The following is a 10,005-nucleotide window of genomic DNA, read 5'->3' as shown; positions in this document are numbered from 1 at the left end:
ATCCCCGTTTATGAGTAATTCTCACTTAACGGTTTGTCAAGACTATAAAAGTTCATGGTTACACAGAGGTTTGAGTGTTGGTCCTTGGTCCGTTATGCTTCCGGATGGCAATGTTGTGAGCTTCTTAGTCAAGCGCATATTATTATCTATAGAGATAATGAGTAGATACTAAAAAGACAAAGAGTAGCTTTGTGTCCATCCGACATAACCAATCTTTTAATGTTCAATCCACGTGCAAGTGATTAGGTTATTACCTGACCATCGCCGAGGCTAGTAACACATGAAACAGTGAGATAGATTGACAGACACATACACACACACACACACACACACAAATACATACACACATACTCATACACGCATATAAAGTTCTCCAATCAATATTTCACCTCTTTTACTGATTTTGAAAATAATATATACTTTTCGCTCATTTCGATGCGTATTTAGTTTGTCTGCAATGATAAAAATTCATAAACAAATTTATTCAAATTTATGTAGATAATGAATAGACTTAAACCTAGCGCCTGTTATGAGTAGCCTTGGTTAAGCCGTAAAGAAAACATGGTCCAACACAGTAACGATGATTATAAATACAAACCTTTCCCTGCATATCATTGAACAGTCCCCGACAATAAATCGTTTATTTTTTATACCTAGTACAATCAGCCATAAACCCCATTATTGGAAGTTCCAATTTAAACCCATTTGTTTGTCCAGTTGTTGAAAACTGTTTAGAGACAAAGAGCACACCAAAAGTACCGTCGACACACATCTAGATACCTCCCTTTTAATGTTAATGAGATTTGCAGCCGTGCTGTCATAAACGTGTCACGGAACTATACTTATGACGTAATATTAACATTCAGAAAGGGAAACAAGGGAATCTAATGAGAAACCAACGCAGATATAAGCAGGAACTGGAAGAATTGTGACGCCTGTTAGGCGATTTTACATTTTTTTCCCCGACATAGACAACGCTGTTAACGGCCAGGTACTCATTTTACACCTGAGTACGGCGAGAGAATATGAGTAAAGAGCCTTTTCCGAGGACAACTATGCGCCAGGCGAGACTCGAACCCAGGACCTTCGGACCCGAAAGCGAGTGTCATACCACAAGACCACGACATAGCCGCACATATCATAGTTACTCAGACCTGCCTAAGTGAAATTATTGGAAAAATTCCTAGTGGACATTTCAACTAACTTTGAAAATGATCAACTTATCCTAAATATGTTACTACAATGCTTTAAACTACTTTATATCATACTTGCTCTGGGCACCAGAACTGTCTTTTCAGAAAGTTCTATTGAATTCGTCGAGGTCTCTATTCTCAGGTCGGAGTCAAAAAAAAAAAAAAAAAAAAAAAAAAATAAAACGTAGTTCTGCCAAAAAAAAAAAAAAAAAAAAAATCTTTGTACCAAGCAGGTTATAAGGACAATGTTGTAATAACAATTGCTTCCTATCTTCTAGATTTGACACTGGACCCTAAAAAAAAAAAAAAAAAAAAAAAAAAAAATTAAAACAAAGACCTAAAAGTGACAAATAAATCTGTCTTTAGCTCAGCCATTTGGTGTGTATATCATTATGTGACAGGTCTGTTCCAGTAATCCCCCAGGTCAATAATATTATACTATTATGTCGTGTAATTTAACAACCTGCCCCTTTGAGTGTTTTAGGGCTAAATTCCAAGAGTACATTAATATCAACGTTAATCCGTGGTTAATTCCCTCCCACCAGACTGTGTATGTAATCAACATTTAATGGAGTCGTGCTCAATTTGTCTTTGGATTGAGTTTCGTAACACCTGCGATGTTTCAGCTTTTATATTATAGTATACATAAAGTAATCTACAACCCCTTATAAATAAATTAAACACATTAGATCCTCTTTGTGCGTTTTATAAACCAGTTAACTGCCTTACTCTGGAAAAACACGTATTTAAAAATTTGGCCAGAAAACTTGTCTTTCAAAAAATCTATATTTAAATGACTCTCATCTTGGCAAAAACGCTCAAACCTGGAACTTCGCGAGGTCTCAGGTTTGAGAGTTTTGCCAAGATCAGGGTCATTTAAATCGATTGGTTATAAAAATTTGAAAGACGAGTTTTCTGACCAAATTGTTAAATACGCGTTTTTTCCAGAGTGCGGCAGTTAACTGGTTAAGGACAATTGCCGCTAATGCAGGGGGGGGCATAGTAAGTAGGCACAGCCATCATGAGCATGAATTAATCTAGAACAAAAACAATGAAAGACCAAACTAAACTTGAGCATTTATGTAGCGCAAAGGCCACTTACCGGGCTCAAAGAGCTTTACAAAAAAAATTCGTTTAGCCGACAGCAACACGTAACACGTAGGACAAACAAACTAATAATATATATATATATATATATATATATATATATATATATATATTATATATATAATATATATATAGATATATAATTCATGAATTATAACACCCCTTTCTCCTTTGTTCCTATTAAAATGCGGGTCAGATTATTAGTAATAATATCTGAGTTATTGATGATACTGCGCAAACAAATAATAAATTCATGGTCTTTATTTCTGCTCACTTTTGAGAATAAGGTATTATGAAACGATTTTTAACCGAAATCTCTTTTAACTTATTATATTTTATTGACCTCGAAGAAAGACCTCGTCGGCTCTTGACTTAAAAAAACTAAAGGAAAAAAAAAAAAAAAAAAAAAAAAACTGTTGGTCGAACATTACGCCATATTATAATAGATCAATTTTGTTTGTTATTTTGTTTATCTTTTTATTTTTTATTTGTTTTGTTGTTTTTTTGTGTGTGTTTGTTTGTTTGTTTGTTTGTTTGTTGACCAAACAAGCCAAAAAACAAAAACAAAAAACAAAACAACAAACAAAAATAAAATAAAAAGACAAACAAAATAAAAAACAAAATTGATCTATTATAATGTGGCGTAATGTCCGACCAACAGCAGCACATAATAATATATAACATGAAGAACGAAACATGACGCTTTTTACGTGATATTACATTTTTTTCTGACAGAGACAACGTTGTTAACGACCATGTACTCATTTTAAGCCTGAGTACGATGAGAGAATAATATGAGAAAAGAGCCCTTTTCCAAGGAATCAACGATGCGCAGAGCGGGGCTCGAAATCAGACCTTCCGATCCGAAAGCGAGTGTCATACCTACTCATGCCATCTATCTATAGATAGTTCGAAGATGACGTCACTCATGTCTTTGTTATTGTTTTTTGCCATCCGCGTTTATGAGTAATGCTCACTGAACTGTATTAACCCGACTATAAACGTTCATGGATACACACAGTTTCGTGTGTTGGTCCGTTATACTTCCGGATGGCAATGTTATGAGCTTCTTCGCCAAGCGCATACTATCTATAGATAGAATAAAGTTGACGTCACTCAGGTCTTTGTTATTGTTATTTTATTTATTCATTAATTTTTTTGCCATCCACCTTTATGAGTAATTCTCACTAAACTGTGTATTAACCAGACTATAAATAAACGTTCAAATGTTACACATTCACATAGTTTTGTGTGCCTGCATATTTCCGGATGGCTATGACGTGAGCTTCTTAGCCAAGCAAGAGCACACAATCTCTATGGGATGTATAGCGAGTGGCTATCCAAGCCAACACTGACAACAAGGTACACCAAGCACACGTGAAATTTCACACTCCACCCTGGACACAATGAACCAAACCTCTCACCTGGATTGCCTAAATCCAAGGCATAAACACGACAGTGAGTGTTGGATTTCATCAACACTTATTGCTATCTTAATACAATAACACCGAGTTTATAAGTACCAGATTCAACACCACAACTACTTTGCATCATCATCATCATCATCATCATCATCATCATCATCATCATCATCATCATCATCATACATCATCATCATCATCATCATCATCATCATCATCATATTATTATTATTATTATATTATTATTATTATCATTATTATTATTATTATTATTATTATTATTATTATTATTATCATTATTATTATTATTATTATTATTATTATTATTATTATTATTATTATTATTATTATCATTATTATTATTATTATTGTCATTATTATCATTATCATTATCATCATCATCATTATTATTATTATTATTATTATTATTATTATTAATATTATTATTATTATTATTATTATTATTATTATTATTATTTGATATTCTTCTTCTTATTATTATAATAATTATCATTAATTTATCATCATCATCATCTCGTCCAATACAACACCTCAAGCGGTGTAAATGACCGTATCAAAGAACACAAATAGATATAGACGTCTAGTTTTAATTTACATAGTTCAGCATTATGATCCGACATATTCAAAAAGGAAACGTTCATACCGAATGTCGAGTTCTCATTTAAAACAAAGCGTTAAAACTGGTCATTTTTTGTTTTCATTATTTTTGCAATCCACATCTAAAAAAAACAAACAACCCAAAACATTCTCCGATCACAACTTTCATTTCTATAACTCCTCACCTCAACATTCAACAACCACACCTCGTGCCCTGTCAGTCGTCAGCACAGACTACTAGTCCTGTGTTATCTATGGTCCTCAGGGATTGCCACCTAACTAGATCATAAAATGATTATGATAGGGTGATCAGTACTGTCCAGTACTGTCTATGTCGCCATTACTTCCACGAGGCTCGGGTGCTGCTGGGTGATAAGATCGGGAATTGAACTCATCCAGAGTTGGAAGGTATATTATTATTATAATATACGTTACACCCCACGCCATCACCATAACAAGCACCCATCAAAACCTATTAGAACTATATTATTATCAAATCCCTCGCATTATGTTATACTTTCTTCAAATTCTTTTCACAATTAATCTCCCTTACATCCATCGTCTTCACTTTCTCCTTCCAGCTTCTCCTTTCATTGAATCATTTATGCTCGTCGCTCAATCCTTCACACACTCATTCATTCATTCATTCATTCATTCATTCATTCATTCATTCATTCATTCATTCATTCGTTCTTGCCGTCAGTGTATCCTGTCCTGCATTCAGTACGGTGACGATCGCTAATCGCGCCCCATAACAAACCGTCAACGACTCATAAAAAAAGAAAGTCACCGAAAGGCGGGGCTCGAATGCGATTAGAAAAAAAAACGAGTTCACATCGCCAAGGGGTTCTTATTTCCTATTGGCTGCGGCTGAATGTTGTGGGCGGGGCTAAACAACCGCGGGATAATCGTTCTCATGAAGGGGACTACTTCCACCACACAGTTTTCTGTCTTTATGGATTGGAAATGGTGAGAAAATGGGTGGAGTCGTACACTAGTCTGGACGGAGTTACTTTGTGAGCGACGGATGGAAGCTGTTATGATTTTGACAGACAGCTTTGCCATCTGTCTGTTCGTATCAAAGACAGAGTAAAATACGGACCGACTTGATCGCTGTTAGAGATGGATTTGCAAAGGATTATGGCGAGGTGTTATACAGGAAATTAGAGCCGCTAGCTGCTGTTGCTATTCCTGCTTGCGTCTGTCTCACCATCGCCACCATCATCATTATCATCATCACCACCCTGGAGATAAAAATGAAGACGGTTACAGTCACGGCGTTATATGTCAGTGGATTGTGTTCGCGCTAAGCTTCCGCGTGGATAAAGACGAAGCCACACTTATTGCGACTTTATAATTTTTCGTTGTTGTGTTATAAATATAGACATCACCTACAACGGACTTTGTGGTTTGTTCTTGGTGTTTTTGTGATTAAAGTAAAACACTTCCCTCCAAGATTTTAGATTTTGATATTTTGTTTGGAAATCTAGTGCAGTTGCTTGAATCAAACATTTTTATTATTTGTTATACTTTTCATATCGTGTTATAGGAATAATTATAATAATAACAACAACAACAAAATAAGAGACAACTTCAATTTAATATTGGTTCTAAGTGGTTTGAAGTCAATAACACCGACTAAATGTTCAATTAAAAGACAAATACTGGATTCATTGCATATTTCTCGTGGATTTTTGTCGTGCTATCTAACCTGAGTTAAAAATTAAATCCATCTGCGGAATATTCACACCTTTTCATACTTTTACGTTGATATAAAACAGCATCACCTGCGAAATGAGATCAATTTCAATCATTCTTCTTTTCCTGATTGTCATGATTGACAATAACTGATCATCCCCTGGACATCTGGGGTCCCAATCCCCCACCCCCTGTCTCATGCACATTGTATATAAATAGAGATGTACGATCGTATTGGAAATCCACAGCACATGATTGATTCTCATTTGGAGCGGAAATTCTCAACGTTTCATTGAGGTAAGGACATGTTGTGGTTTTGTGGAATAAAGGCAAAATACTAGGAGGTTAGATTACTAGTCAAAGATTTCCCACCTTACTGCATTATGGCCGTTTAATTCTCATAATTTGTATCACTGCGATTGCATCTAACTTATTTTCCGAGAAATCCTTCATATAAATAATGGTCATCTCGTTATTTCTAAGACATAATATGTCATGGAGTCTATTTTTACAAGCATAAATCTTTATATTTATATATATTTTCTTCTTCTAATTTCAAAATCGCCCATAGATTATTATACAAGGTGTTGATTTTTTTTCTCTCCCAAAAATGACTACAAAGCGAACAGACTATCACTTTTCGATATTATTAGTTAGTTTTGTTTCCGAAATATTTTACTCAAACTCAAATACGTTCACCGTGTTTTATGCTGATTTTAAAAACCGTGATAATTTATCCCGAAGGATATTGCGTGTCCAGCTCTGTTCATCTGTCGAAAGAGAAGATTTTTGTTCAGTGTCCGAATTCTCGGCAATATTATGCCATTTAACAAATGATTTGGAATGACTCTTCTCCCCTTATCCTCCAATCTTAATTTTTTCTATTATTTCTTATTCTCTCTTTTAAAAAAAAAAATCAAAAAATCTGGTAATATTATGTTTTGCGCTTGGTTCGTATCGTCAATGATTACTTATGATAACTTCGTAGTTACTTAAATTTAGAATATGCACTCGAAAAAAAGAAAACACACACTCAATACTAAACCGGGAACCATCTCGTTTTTTTCTCTTGAACAAGAATCTTAGCTCGTAAAGCTCACTTTTGTGGCGCTGCATTGCGGCTAACACCTGGGTTATCTCAATCTTTTCCCCGAAATAGACCCTATAGAAATAATGTGTCCCCTGAGGGTTAATGGAGATTTTTTTTTACATTCTACTTGTGGAGTTCCCATAGAATTTTCGGGTGGTAAATAATGATTTATTACACATATAATATAACACTTATCTCTTTTTTAAATATAGGGCTGGGGTTCAAAATTGTTCCGTACGGCCCATGTTGATATTTTTTTTTTTTTTTTTGCCAACGATCACAGAATTACTGCCAAATTAAATTAGTATAAACCTATTTTGATGATATAAACATTTGACTTGCAACCCTTTCTTAAATCAAGGGTAACTGACTCAAATGATTATTTACAAAATCTGCTCGTGCATAATAATCGGCCATTTAATTTGATGTTCGGAATCGCCATCCAGCCACCCTGTTGCCAGATGCATTTGCGCGCACCTAGAGACTTTATTACAGGACAGATTCTGATCTTTGATGGCTCACAAAGGGTCGTCTCGATCAATATTAATTACCACAATCTGTTCGTAATAGCCTTTATTTCCCCACAAATATTTAGGGTTCTCGCAGTTGGTCTATTCTAATTGTTTAGAACACAATCGTGAAGGAATTTTAAAGACTTTTTAGTCATCAACGATCTAATTCGGTCCAGTCAGTAGATCCCCATATAACCAAACTGGCAACCATTCTTCATTGTAATTTTACTTAAAAAAACTTTTAAAACGTGGAGTGGATTTTGATGTGGACAACTTGCACGTTTTAACCGTATAAATTAACTGAGACCAATCTTTTCAGACACCAAATAAAAGGTCCAGACATAAAATCTGTCGGTGCAAGCAAAAATAGGCCAGCTGTTTTTGTTTGTTTGTTTGTTTTTGTTTTCTTTATTATCATTTGGATAATGTTGTTATAGGAGATGGAAATCGCCCAATTTATTTATTTATTTATTGTTTGACATTTTCGACGTCCAGCAGAGCAGCCTACACTAGAGTTGGGTGGAAAGTTAAACGTAACATTGTAGCAATTCGGACTCGAGTCTGATAGTCTCCCACGGACTCAGAATTCCAATGTGCGTGCCATAGTCTAATTATAATTGCAACCCACCTCTTCAATACGGTGTTATGCCGGGGTGGTTTGAATGCAGAGAACACGGCTTAGGTTTAATTCATAAATATAAAACTTGTGTAAAGTTATTGTATTGTGCTGTGACCGATGACCACGGAATCTTAACATTTAAATGGAGAAACAAAGGACAATCTTTCTGAGTAATTCTAATGTGAAATTCAGTTATTGACATGTTCTCCACCCCACCTTAATACCGATTTAAGGCGACTGGTCACAGTAATTAGAATTATGTTATGAAACGTCATCTTCATTTAGATATTTATATCACTTTTCATTTTCATTTTTATATATTATCATTTAAATGATGTATTTTTGTCTACTTATCTGTGTATTATATTTTAATTTCAAACATTGTATCCCAAATGAAAACTACTCATTTTTTAAACAATAAAGATTATTAAAAAAAAAAAAATGATATATTTTTTTATTAATTGCAGCTGTTTCCCAAGGGTTCCAAAATAACACGGAAAACTACACAATTGGTTAGAACTTGATTTCATTTTGATTGTACGGTCATTTTCATTTTTCTGTCTTCTATGTTGATTTCGTGTTGTGGTAGTTGTTGTTAATAGAATAATAATGGTGATAATAATAATAATAATAATTATAATAATAATTATGATGATGATAATAATAATAATAATTATTATTATCATGATGATGATAATAATAATAATAATTATTATAATAATAATAATAATAAAAATAATAAAAATAATAATAATAATAATTATAGTAATAACTATGATAATAATAATAATTATGATGATGATGATAATAATAATAATAGTGATAATAATAATCATAGTAATAATTATGATGATGATAATAATAATGATAGTGATAATAGTAATAGTAATAACTATGATAATAATAGTAATAATGATGATGATGTTAATAATAATAGTAATAATAATGTTAATAATAGTAATAATGATGATGATGTTAATAATAATAGTAATAATAATAATAGTAGTAGTAGTAATAATAATAATAATAATAATAATAATAATAATAATAATAATAATAATAATAATAATAATAATAATAATAATAATAATAATAATAATAAGGGAAGCAAGACATTGCTTTTGTTACTTTTACGCTATAGAAACTGTGATAAACTCCGTAAAAGAAAAAAAAAGATCTCAACTTCACCCGGAATCGAACTTTCACCCTTTGCGAGTGAATCGAGCGCTCTACCAAATTATGAGCAATCGGGACCCTTAGCAAACGGTTTGTATTTCTGGCTATACATTCAGTTCACGGTATCAGTATTGCTCCGACATAGTATCGTTATGAGACGGTGGGTCATATTATATAAAGAGATATTATGCTGACCTGGTATATCATGAAAACATAAGCTTTTATATAGAATAAAATTTTTAAAATGTGCTCAAAGCGCTTTACAAGGTTTCCTAAGCCAACACCAACACGACATGTAGGACAAAACATGACGCGCCAAGTCGATATTACAATGTTGTTTTTTTTCGGTCAGACAACGCTGTATACAATCGGGTACTCATTTTACACCTGAGTACTGAGAGAGAATTTGAATAAAGAAAACTTTTCCAAGGACTCAATTATGCGCCGCTCTGAGCGGGATTCGAACTCAGGACCATCCGATCTAAAGTTTGGAAGTTGGAGCCAAAATTTCGTAATTTAATCAAATCTGATATACAAATCCATCAATTCGTTTGTTTAATGATCGTCGCAT

The 10,005-nt window shown here is 33.5% G+C and overlaps 1 protein-coding gene across 1 annotated transcript in view; it reads left to right on the top strand.

The window, feature by feature from the left end:
* Positions 1–5,410: 5,410 nt before the first annotated feature.
* The window catches only part of LOC144975851 (uncharacterized), an 18,589-nt gene continuing 13,994 nt past the window's right edge, over positions 5,411–10,005 (top strand). Inside the window, exon 1 of the mRNA XM_078920040.1 lies at positions 5,411–6,334. The gene's annotated coding sequence lies outside the window, so the exon portion shown is untranslated. The remainder of the gene's footprint in view (positions 6,335–10,005) is intronic.

The sequence above is a fragment of the Berghia stephanieae genome, chromosome 1 (assembly GCF_034508935.2).
Source record: "Berghia stephanieae isolate SIO BIC M18660-M18661 chromosome 1, UCSD_Bste_1.3, whole genome shotgun sequence".
NCBI lineage: Eukaryota > Metazoa > Mollusca > Gastropoda > Nudibranchia > Aeolidiidae > Berghia > Berghia stephanieae.
Note: the sequence above shows the minus strand (reverse complement) of the source record. Positions and strands in the feature narration are given on the sequence as shown.